The 12,831-nt window shown below is 40.5% G+C and overlaps 1 protein-coding gene and 1 pseudogene across 6 annotated transcripts in view; one reads left to right on the top strand and one right to left on the bottom strand.

Moving 5' to 3' along the window:
• The window catches only part of ERBIN (erbb2 interacting protein), a 130,158-nt gene that overhangs the window by 97,128 nt on the left and 20,199 nt on the right, over positions 1 to 12,831 (bottom strand). The window lies entirely within an intron of this gene.
• Positions 5,046 to 6,530, top strand: LOC118641997 (annotated as a pseudogene).

The raw sequence follows: 12,831 nt of genomic DNA, 5'->3' as shown, positions 1-12,831 counted from the left end.
GACATGAAACTCATTTAATGTTGGTGGGAATGCAAAATGGTACAACCACTTTAGAAGACAGTTTGGTACTTTCTTAGAAAACTAAAAATACTATTGCCATATGATCCAGCAGTCATGCTACTTGGTTTTTTTTTGTTTGTTTTTTTTTTAATTTTTTTTTTTATCCTCACCCGAGGATATTTTTCCATTTTTTGTACAGATAGAGTGGGAGGGAGAGAGAGGAAGGGAGAGAGAGAGAGACATCGACGTGAAGGGACACATCGAGTGGCTGCCACCCGCACGACCAAACAGGGCCGGGGACAAACTGCAACCGAAGTACGTGCCCTAAGCGGGAACCGAACCCGGGTCTCTCCGGACCGCAGGCCGACGCTCTAACCGCTGAGCCAAACTGGCCAGGGCGCTACTTGGTATTTAAACCAAGCAATTAAAAACTTGTATCTTTGGCCCTGGCCAGTCTGGCTCAGCGGTTGGAGCATCGGCCTGCGAACCAGAGAGTCTTGGGTTCGGTTCCCGCTAGGGACACATACCAAAAAAAAAACAAAAAAAACTTATATCTCTGCAAAGACCGGTACATGAGTGTTTATTGCAGTTTTATTCATAATTGCCAAAACCTGTAAACAACCAAGATGTCTTTCAATAGGCAAAAGAATAAACAAACTATGGTACACCCAGACAATGGATTATTCAGGGCTAAGAAGGAATGAGCTATCAAGCCATGAAGACATGGAGGAATCTTAAATGCATACTGCAAAGTGTATATATATATTTATTTATATACACACACACACACACACACACATATATAAAGCCATTTTGAAAAGGCTACATACATACAATTCCAACTATATGACGTGATGGAAAAGGCAAAATTATGGACACACTGGTAGATTATAGGTTTCGAAGAGCTGGGAGTAGGGCGAACACAGGGATTTTTAGGGTAGTAAAACTACTCTCTATGATACCATAATAATGAATACATGCCATTATACATTTGTCCAAACCCATAAGATGTACAACACGAACAGTGAACCCTAAAAAAAAAAACCACTGACTTACCCTGGCCGGTTTGGCTCAGTGGTGAGAGCGTTGGCCTGCGGACCAGAGTCCTGGGTTCGGTTCCCGCTAGGGACGTGTACCAAAATACAAAAAACCCACCACTGACTTTTGGGTGGTAATTATTTGTCAATGTAGGTTCATTAACTGGAACAAATGTACCACTGGTGGGGGGGGGGGTGATAATGAGAGAAGCTATGCATGTGTGGGGACAAGGGACATACGGGGAATCTCAGTATCTCATGCTCAATTTTGCTGTGAATCTAAAACTGTTCTAAAAAAAAATCAAGTCTATTACAGAAAAGGATAACTAGACCTGATGTTTAACTTACTATGAAAAAAAGGAATGGCCGTACATCACTTATCTTTGATCTGTCAGTGTCTCTCATGCAACCAATTTAATGTTGAATATCTCACTCTTAGTCTCCTCAACAATTACCTGAACAGTTTCTTTGTCATTGTTGTTTGTTTTTTATTCCTCACCCAATCTACTTACCATTAGATAGACTGGGAGTAAGGGAGAAAGGGGAGGGAAGAAGGCAGAGGCAGAGACAGAGAGAAACATCGATGTGATAGAGCCACATTGACCGGCTGCCTCCCACAAGACGAGCAGGGCCGGGGACAAACCGCAACCAAGGTACGTGCCCTTGGCTGGAACCAAACCCATGACTCATTGGTCCGCAGGCCAATGCTCTAAATGCTGAGCCAACTGACCAGGGCAAGTTTTTGTTTTTTAAGCTAATTCAGTCAAGCAAACTGGGTCACCTAGTTGCCCCAAAATTTGACATTTTCTGGGACTGTGAGGATTTTATTAATAGCAGACGTGTAAATGTTTATTTCAAGAATGGAAATCTTGAAAATCTCTGAAGCTAAAATCATTGGTATCATATTCTTTGGTGTTTTTAGTGGTCTCAGTCAAGCTTTTGCATTTAGGTGCCAGAACCAGACCTAAACTTGCCTCCTGAGGAAACTACAAGCTTTATAATAACAAGCACCCTTGTAGAGAAGAAACAGACTTTTAGTCAGGTGTAAATACTTCTCAGCTTTCTTTTTTTTTTGGTTAAGATAGAGTGGGAGGGGGAGAGAGAGAGAGAAACATTGACGTGAAAGGGACACATCGAGTGGTTGCCACCCACACAACCCAACCAGGGCCGAGGACAAACTGCAACAGAGGTACGTGCCCTTAGCGGGAACCGAACCCAAGTCTCCCCAGACCGCAGGCCAACACTCTAACCGCTGAGCCAAACTGGCCAGGGCTCAGCTTTCTTAATGCAACAATAAACATACCATTTCCTTAACTGATTTCCAAAGCATCAATAAGCAAAACAGATTTCTGATATGCTATTCTTTCACTAGGAACCAAAATCTTGAAATTGTCTTCTACCCAGCAGGTAAAAGTCTAAACTAGAACAATGATTTTTCAGGGGTAATGAAAATACTATATTCATCCGTTTCTATCTTACCCTTAGATCAACTTAAAAGTACCAAACAAAAAAAAAATTTACTGTTGGAAGTGTAGTAGCCTACTGTCATATATAATCCATCTTGGCAGTTTTCATATATTGCACCCTTCTCTTTTTATTACCAAAAAAACAACACATTATGATAAAGAGCCTGAAAGCCACAGAACAAGTGCTGTTAAATTGTCCACAACACTGTCCATTCATTACTCAGTAGCTCTATCATAAGGGAATTCACATTTTGAAAATCATTTATAATTTAAATGCTAAGAAATCTTTCACCTCACTCTGGCCCGTTTGGCTCAGAGGTTAGAGCATTGGCCCATGAACCAAAGAGCTGCAGGTCCAATTCCAGTCAAGGGCACATACCTCTGTTGCAGTTCAGCCCCGGTCCTGGTTGAGGTTGTATGGGAGGCAGCCAGTCGGTGTCTCTCTCGCACATCGATGTTTCTCTCTCTTCCCTTCACACTCTATTTGAAGATAAATAGAGAAATATCCTTGGGTAAGGATATTATTTTATTTTATTTATTTTTGTTCAGATAGAGTGGGAGGGAGAGAGAGGGAGAGAGAGAGAGGAAAACATCGACGTGAAAGGGACACATGGAGCAGCTGCCACCCGCACGACCAACCAGGGCCGGGGACAAACTGCAACTGACGTACGTGCCCTTAGTGGGAACCGAACCCGGGTCTTTCTGGACTGCAGGTTGACGCTCTAACTGATGAGCCAAACTGACCAGGGCTATCTTTTTTTTAAAAAAAAATATGTTTTTATTGATTTTTGAGAGAGAGAGGAAGGAAGAGATAGAAACATCAATGTAAGAGAGAAACATTGGTCAGCTGCCTCCTACACGTCCCCTAGTGGGGATCAAGCCTCCAACCTCAGCATGTGCCCTGACCAGGAATAAAATCGGGACCTCTCAGTCCATGGGAGGATGCTCAATCCACTGACCCACACTAGCTGGGCTTGGGTGAAGATTTTAAAAACAAAAAACAAATAACTTTCATCTCCTCTAAAGAACTTGTGATGTTTCTTTATTTAGGGTAATTAAAATCTTGGCTCACAGGAAGCTTAGCTAAATGTGATGTTTTATCACAAGAATATTAAATTACTTAAAAGTTACATAGTTCCTCATTCCTTCCTTTTGCTCTGATTTTCTAATTCTAATTCTATTAACTATAGTACTCTCATCCCTTTTTGTTGTTGTTAATCCTCATCGGAGGATATTTTTTCATTGATTTTTAGAAAGGGAGGGAGAGAGAGAGAAATATCTATGTGATAGAGACGCACAGACTGGTTGCCTAGTGCAAGACCCTGACTGGGGCTAGGGATCAAGCCTGCAACCCAGGTACATGCCCTCGACTAGAATCGAACCCAAGACCCTTCAGTCCACAGGCCAATGCTCTAACCATTTGGCAAACCAGCCAGGGCCTCACATCCTATTAAAAGTCACCTCAGCCTGGCCGGCATGGCTTAATTATTTCGGCATCGACCCATGCACCAAAAGGTTGCCAGTTGAATACTGGGTCAGGGCACATGTCTGGGTCTTGGGCTTGATGCCCAGTAGGGGGCATGTAGGGGGCATGCAGGAGGCAGTCGATCGGTGTTCTGTTCTCAGATGTTTTTTTCTCTCTAAAAATCAATTTAGGAAAAAAAAAACTTTAAGAAAAGTCACCTCAAATCTTATTTTTAAGATGAAATATCAAAATAATAGTCAAAATAGTCAAATTGAGCATACGGGGATCTTATTTAAACAATTCTATCATATGGTGAAAGAATAAAATAACAATTAAGTTAAAAAAAAAAGTTTGCCCTTGAAATATCATTTCGAAATATCTCAAACCCCTCCCCTCCCAAAGTTAGAAAGTTACACAGCAAACTACATAAGAGGCTGAATGGCACACTGGATCCCGACAAAAGAATGCTTCAATGTCTTCCTTTATTAAAAGTGGTGCTATTTATAGACTAGAAACAATAAAGCAGGACTTCATATATTGTTCCATGTCCTCTCCCCTGAGCCTAGAACAGTTCTTAGCACAAGGTAGATGCATAAATGCTATGGTTATATATAACTTCTAAAGCTAGGAGAATAGAATCTAGATTCTACTTCTCCTCCAGAAATCTGCCTCAAATCCTTGCTCCTACTTAGGAAGTAGACCAAATAGATGAGACACCCATAGTACAGGAAGAAACTGTGCTCTGTAAACTGATACACTGAAACCTTTTCACCTTATACAATTCAAAGTAGTACTCTACTCTATATAGTACTTGGGCCAAATCCCCAGTGGGGGGCATGCAGGAGGAGGACAATCAATGTTCTCTCTCATCAATGTTTCTATCTCTTTCTCCCTCTCTCTGCCTTTCTCTCTAAAAATCAATAAAGAAAAAGAATGAACTCAAAATGGACCACAGATTTAAATGTAAAATGTTGGCGGGACTCTCCAGAATACTCAGTGGGAGTGTAGCTGCCTAAGCTGTACACAGCAATGGGCTCTTTCCCAGTCCCCCCATGACCTGCTCACTGGCTGTCAAAAATGGTGGTGAAAGAAACCACTTATTACGATGTTTGGGGAGTCAAAAACCAATACCACCCAAGAACTGAAAAGGCTTATAGGAAGCTGACCTTGAAGTATCACCCTGATAAGAATCCAAATGAAGGCGAGAAATTTAAACAGATTTCTCAAGCTTATGAAATGTTCTCTGATACAAAGAAAAGAAAATTACATGACAAAGGAGGAGAACAGGCAATTAAAGAAGGTGGTAGTTTGGCTCTACCATGGACATCTTTTTTTTTTTTATCCTCACCCGAGGACATTTTTCCATTTTTTGTTAAGATAGAGTGGGAGGGAGAGAGAGAGGAAGAGAGAGAGAGAAACATCGACTTGAAAAGGACACACTGAGTGGTTGCCACCCACACAACCCAACCAGGGATGGGGACAAACTGCAACCAAGGTACATGCCCTTAGCAGGAACTGAACCCGGGTCTCTCCGAACCGCAGGTCGATGCTCTAACCTCTGAGCCAAACCAGCTAGGGCTACCATGGACATCTTTGATATGGTTCTATGGAGTCGAGGAGGAAGGATGCAGAGAAAAAGGAGCATCAGCTCTTAGTAACCTTAGAAGATTTACATAATGGTGCAACAAGAAAACTAGCTCAGCAAAAGAATATGATTTGTGACAAATGTAAAGGCCCAGGTGGTAAGGAGCAGTAGAGTATAGTCCCAATGGCTAAAGTACTGGGATGCAAATGAGAATTCATCAGATGGGACTGGAATGATTCAGCAAATTCAGTCTGTGTACATGGAGTGTCAGAGCCATGAGGAATGAATCAGTCCAAAAGATAGATGCAAAAGCTGCAATGGAAGGAAGATAGTTCAAGAGAACATTCTAGAAGTTCATACTGACAACAGCATGAAAAATGGCCAGAAGAGAACATTCCATGATGGAGACCAAGAACCATGACTGGGGCCAGGAGATATTATCTTTGTTTTAGATCAGAAGGACCACACTGTTTTCACTCAACATCAATGTTCTCTCTCATCAATGTTTCTATCTCTTTCTCCCTCTCTCTTCCTTTCTCTCTAAAAATCAATAAAGAAAAAGAATGAACTCAAAATGGACATACAGTTGATTGCAGCACTGTGTGGCTTTGAAAACCCAATAGGTACTCTCGACAACCACAGTCATCTAACCTCTCATCCAGGTCTGACTGTCAAACATGGAAGTATCAACTGTGTGCTAAATGAAGGCATGCCAATTTATCATAAACCTAAGAAAAGGATTGACTTAACCACCAAATTTAAGGTAAACTTTCCTGCAAATGGCTCTTTTTCTTGATAAACTCTCTTTGCTGGAAAACCTCCTACTTGAAAGGATGTTGAAATCGATGATGAAATGGACCAGGTGGAACTGGTGGACTTCAATCAAAATCAAGAAACAAGGCATCATTACAATGGAGAAGCACATGAGGATGATGAACACCATCCTAGGGGTGGTGGTTCAGTGTCAGACCTCTTAATGGGGCCAGTGAATGAAGCTCACTGTTGGCATTTTATATGCAGCAGTGAGTAAGTTAAGGACTATAATCATGACATGCTCACTACTTGCTATTGTTTAAATATCCAACTATAGAATTTTTTTTTGTTTTTAATCCTCACCCGAGGACATTTTTTCCATATTTTGTTCAGATAGAGTGGGAGGGAGGGAGAGAGAAAGAGAAACATCGACGTGAAAGGGACACATCCAGCGGTCACCACCCGCATGACCCAACCAGGGCCGGGAACAAACTGCAACCGAGGTACGTGCCCTTAGCAGGAACCGAACCCGGGTCTCTCTGGACCACAGGCCGACGCTCTAACCACTGAGCCAAACCGGCCAGGGCCAACTATAGAATGTTTTAACAGTTAAATGAAGAATAAAGTCAAATATAAAAGTTCTGACTTATCCCTGTATATATGATGACTTCAGTGTGCAAGATAAGTAAAAACTACTTTTAAAATTTTTTCCTTAGCATTTATTAGGCCATACTTTGTAGTTACTTTCAGTTATGTACATGGAATAGCGTAGACTGAAATGCTAGATACATATATATATATTATATTGACTTAGGTCTATGACCCTTAATTTAACTGGCAATCAAAGAACTTAGTTTGTAGAGAAGTGTGTCTGTATACTTGTATTAAGTGGGATTCATTGTGTTATCTCTGCATTTATTGTTGCCTCAACTGTTACTTAAAGATGGCATGCCATATAATTTAGCCTGAGGTATCAGTAATAGAAATGATACCTTTCAAAAGGAGTTTACCATAATAAGCTGCTTCTTGAGGGCTTGCACTTACAGAAGTGCCTTCCTTTCTTTGTGCCATCTTTTTACAAATATATATAACTATGCCAGTCCTTGGTCACATTTTTTTTTTTCCCTTCTCTTTGGAACATGATAAACCTGAGTAGTGACTTCTGGAGCAGGCTAACTTAGAAGTTAGAGTAATGATACTTTTACATGGAGAATTTGCATGTATGAGATATGAAGGTGTTTTTTAGGTATGGTATAGGCTTACTCGAAACCATTTAATTTATGCTCCAAAGTAAATGGGATTAAATGTTGGTAGTATAACAAATTAAAATAAGTAACTTTAATTGTATGTTTAAAAGTCATGTTCACAAACTTGAAACTGGGTATCAGAAATTAAGCAATTCTTGAAATTTATTAATGTCTTTTTAATATACTGACTATAAATAAAAGTAACATGTTGAAACTTAACAGAAAAAGTTATAGGAGAACATTTTCAGAATATAGGGATAAGCAAAGCATCTTATATTTAAAAACAGCACAACCCATAAAAGACTGATAAATTGGCCTTGGCTGGTCTGGCTCAGCAGCCCAAAGACCAAAGAGTTGCGAGCTTGATTCTGGTCAAGGATACATACCTCGGTTGCAGTTCGGTCCCTGGACCTGGTTGAGGTTGTGCGGGAGGCAACTAATCAATGTGTCTTTTTTACCTCTCCCTCCCTCTTTCCCTATCTGAAGATAGATGGAAAAAATATCCTTAAGTGAAGATTTAAAAAAAACAAAAAACAGACTGATAAATTGGACCTCATAAAATGAAAAATTCTGCTGTGTGAAAGACTTGTTAAAAGAGGGGGCTTCCAGTCAAGATGGCAGCATAGACAGACAGGGTACTTGAAACCTCCCACAACCATATCAGAATTACAACTATAGAACCATCATTCAGAACCATCTGAAATCTAGCTAAACAGAAGTCCTACAACTAAGGATATAAAGCAGCAGCCACATCAAGGCTGGTAGGAGGGGCTGATCCCATATGTGGCCAACAAAAATCAGGAGGGATATCTGGGCTGTGGAGAACCCCCATGAAAAGTGAGGGGTCACACCAGGCCTCCCAGCCCATATTGCCAATGCCAGGAAGAGAAGATCCCATAACTTCTGGTTGTAAAAACCAACAGGGATTGTGGGTGAGTAAGACAGAGCATTTCTGGAGTCCCAGGTGTTTCTCTTAAAGGGCCCACGCATGGACTAACTCAGACTCACTCCCTCTGAGCTCCAGAACTGGGGATGCATCTCCCTGAAGGGCACCGGGGACATACAGGGAAGAACTGAATTGTCCAGCATTAGGGTGAGAGCTGAACCAGCAGCTCTCTCCTAGACAGAAGTGCTGGCAGAAGCCACTGTTCCTTTTCTGAGCCATTCCCCCCAGAGCTGGCAGGCAGGTGCCATATCTGAGTCTCCATCAACCTGGCTATTACTGTTGCCACACCCAACTCGAGAAGCCACCCAAGCATTTCCAATGGCTTTTCCATAAAGGGGCCTGTCTTCGCTCATGCTTCAGACTCTCCTAAAATCTCAAACAAGCAACTTCTGGCCTCTGTGTGCCCATACCTATAGCTAAGTGGCCCCAGGCCCAGCACTAGCACCAGCTGGCCTTGGTTCACAGTTTGGCCTCTCTCCTGGGCACCTCCAAGTCCAGCACAAGCAGCAGTCATCTGCAGATCAATGTGTAGCACATGCTTGGTGACCCTGGGCAGAACATAGGCAATTGCTGACCTTGGCTTGTACCTCCCAGGAGGACAGCTTCAGACTACTTCAAAGCACCACCCAACCACCTCCATAAGCAACACACTCAAGGGTAAACTCAGTGGGCACCAGAGCCCAACTAAAGCAAGTCCTGCTCCATGGGATAGGCCTTTGCACACTGATTTCTCCACAGTGGTCGCAGTCAGTCCTTGTAGCCCACTGGCCTGGGGATAAATCCTTTTCACTAAGGTGCCAACAGCAATCAAGTCTCAACTACAACAAGAGGGTGCATACAGGTCACATGGGGGGGCACCTGGAATGCTCACCTTGAGTGAATGAGGAGGCTGTGCAACTGGACCCTACAGGGCACCTACTACCTAAGACCACTCTACCAAGTTTGGGAGACATTGCACTCTACCTAATACACAGAAACAAACAGGGAGGCAGCCAAAATGAGGAGACAAAGTAACACGTCCCAAATGAAAGAGAACAAAACTTGAGAAAAAGAACTAAACAAAATGGAGATAAGTAATCTATCAAACACAGAATTCAAGACACTGGTTATAAGGATGCTCAGTGAACTTAGGGGAAGAGTAAATAAACTTAGTGAGAACTTCAACAAAGAAAAGGAAACAAAGAACAAACTAGAAAACATAAAAATCAGAAATGAAGAATATAGGGAATCAATAATGAAGCATTTGAAGCAGAAGGGCAAATCAGAGATTTGGAAGATAAGGAAGCAGAAAAACCCAATCAGAACAGCAGAAAGAAAAACACAAAACATAAATGAGGACAGTATAAGGAGCCTCTGGGACAACCTCAAGCTTACCAACATTCACATCATGGGAGTGCCAAAGGAAAAGGGAGAGAACAAGAAATTTAAAACCTATTTGAAACAATAATGACAGAAAACTTTCCTAACCTGGTGAAGGAAACAGATATACAAGTCCAGAAAGTACAGAGAGTCTCAAACAAGACCCACACCAAGGTACATCATAACCAAAATGCCAAAGGTTAAAGACAAAGATAGAATATGAAAAGCAGCAAGAGAAAAGCAGTTAGTTACCTACAAGGGAGCTCCCATAAGACTGTCAGCTGACTTCTCAACAGAAACTTTGCAGACCAGAGGGAATGGCAAGAAATACTCAAAGTGATGATAAGCAAGGGCCTGCAACCAAGATTACTCTACCCAGCAAAGCTGTCATTTAGAATTGAAGGACATATAAAGAGCTTCCCAAACAAGAAAAAGCTAAAAAGAATAAACACATGGTGAATAAGCAGATAAAAGATATTCAGCATCACTAGTCATCAGAGAAAAGAAAAGTAAAAATATAAGATACCACTATGTACCTTAAGAATGGCTGAAATAAAAAATAAAAAAGAAAGAAATGTAACAATACCAAATACCAGCAAGAATGTGGAAAACCTGGATCTCTCATCACTGCTCATGAGAATGAAAACTGGGATAGCCACTCTGGAAAACACTCTGACAGTTTGAAAAACTAAACTATACAACACAGCAATTATACTCTTAGATAGTAACCCCAGAAATAAAGTACTTATCTTCACACAAAAACCTGTACATGAATGTTCATATACCAGCTTTATTCATAATAGCCAAAAACTGGAAACAACCTAGATGTCTTTCAATATGAATGGTTATATCAATATTGCAAAATACCACTCAGAAATAAAAATGAACTATTACTATAAGCAACAACTTAAATAAATCTCCAGAAAATTAGGTTAACTGAAAAAGCCAATCCCAAAAGTTACTTACTATATGATCCCATTCTTTTAAAAAGACAAAAATGAGGAAGTGGGGAAATATGGAAGGATGCGCATAGTAGTTATAAGAGGGCAACAGGAATTCTTGTGATGATGAAACTATTCTGTGTCTTGACTATCAATTTCAATATCCTGGTTGTGATAGTATACTATTATTTTTCTGCAAGATGTTGCTTCAAGAGGACAGGGATAAAAAGCACATGAGATTTCCCTATAGTATTTTTTGTTCCTATTTATCTTCAGATAGAGTGGGAGGGGGAGAGAGAGAGAAACATCAACTTAAGAGGACACATCGACTGGTTGCCTCCTGCACAATCCTGACCAGGGCTAGAGACCGAACTGCAACTGAGGTACGTGCCCTTGACCGGAATCAAACCCCCGACTCTTTGGTCCGCAGGCCGATGCTCTAACCACAGAGCCAAACCAGTTCAGTGCTCACTTTAGTATTTCTTAAAACTGCATGTGAATCTACAACTGCCAGAAAATAAAAGGCTTAATTCCAAAAAGAAGTCTAAAATGAAACATTTATAAAATGGGGGAGGAGAGCCCAGCAGTTGTGGCTCAGTAGACTGAGTGTTGTTCCAAGGATTGAGAGGCCCCAGTTCAATTCCCAGTCAGGGAACATACCGGGGTTGCAGGATGCAGCCTTAATCTCCACTGGGGGCATGCAGGAGGCAGCTGATCGATCTTTCTCTCACAGTGATGTTTCTCTCTCTTTCCCCCTCCCTCTCCCTCGTTAAAGAAACGAATAAAAATATATTTTTTAAAAATATGGGGGAGGAGAGAAGAATGCTAGCACTTTTAACTTTTTTTTAAATTTGAAATTAGGCTAACCAAAATATCTAAGTCAAATTAGAAAACAATACAAAACAGTTTATATATTTAAGTTTTCAATTAAATAGCCAAGTACTTTTTAAAAGTTATAAATCCAAACTAAAACTCTTAGAAGAAAACATAGGGCAAAAAGTCTTTGGCAGTTAATTCTTGGCTATGACACCCAAAGCAGAGGCAACAAAAAAAAAAATTAGACAAACTAGATTTCATGAAAATTTAAAAATTTCATGCATCAAGCCACTATCAACAGAGTAAAAAGAAAACTCACAGAATGGGAGAAATATTTGCAAATCATCTCTCTGATAAGGGATAAATATCCAGAATACAGAAAACTCCTAAAGCTCAACAATAAAGCAACCAGATCAAATGTGAGCAAAGAGTATGAATAGACATTTCTCCAAAGATGATATACTAAGAACCACATGAAAAATGCCTATGGCCAATAAGCACATGAAAAGATGTTCAATATCACTTCATCATTAAAGTAATACAAATCAAAATTATGAGATACCACCTCACACCCATTAGGATGGCTACCAACCAAAACAAAACGGAAAAATAAGTATTGGCAAGGATTTGATGAAATTACACTCTTTGTGCTCTGTTGGTGGGAATGTAAAATAGTACAGACACTGTGGAAAACCAGATGGCTGGTCATCAAAAAATTAAAAAATTAAATTATCACATGATCCAGCAATTCTATTTCTGGATATATACCCCACCCCAAAATTGAAAGCAAGGTTGCAAACTGATATTTGTACACCCATGTTTATGGCAGTTTTATTCAAAATACCTAAAACATGGGAAGAACCCGGCTGTCCACAACAGATGAATAATTAAGCAAAAATGGTCTGTATAAAAGAACATTCATCCTTAAAAGGGAAATTCTGACATATGCTACAACATGGAGAACTTTGAGGACATTAAGTGAAATGAGCGAAACCCCGAAAGATAAATATTTTACAATTCCATTTATATGAAGCACTTAAAGTAGTCAAAAATCATATGGGCAGAAAGTAGAACAATGGTTGCCAGCAGTTGCGAGGAATGGGAAGCTCTTGTTTAATGTATAAAAAATTGCAATTCTACAAGATGAAGAAAATTCTAAAGATGAACGGTGTTGACTGGGACAACAATGTATACATAATGCCACTGAAGTGTACAC

Source organism: Molossus molossus, unplaced genomic scaffold (assembly GCF_014108415.1).
Source record: "Molossus molossus isolate mMolMol1 unplaced genomic scaffold, mMolMol1.p scaffold_m16_p_3, whole genome shotgun sequence".
Taxonomy (NCBI): Eukaryota; Metazoa; Chordata; class Mammalia; order Chiroptera; family Molossidae; genus Molossus; species Molossus molossus.
This window is presented reverse-complemented; position numbering and strand designations above follow the sequence as displayed.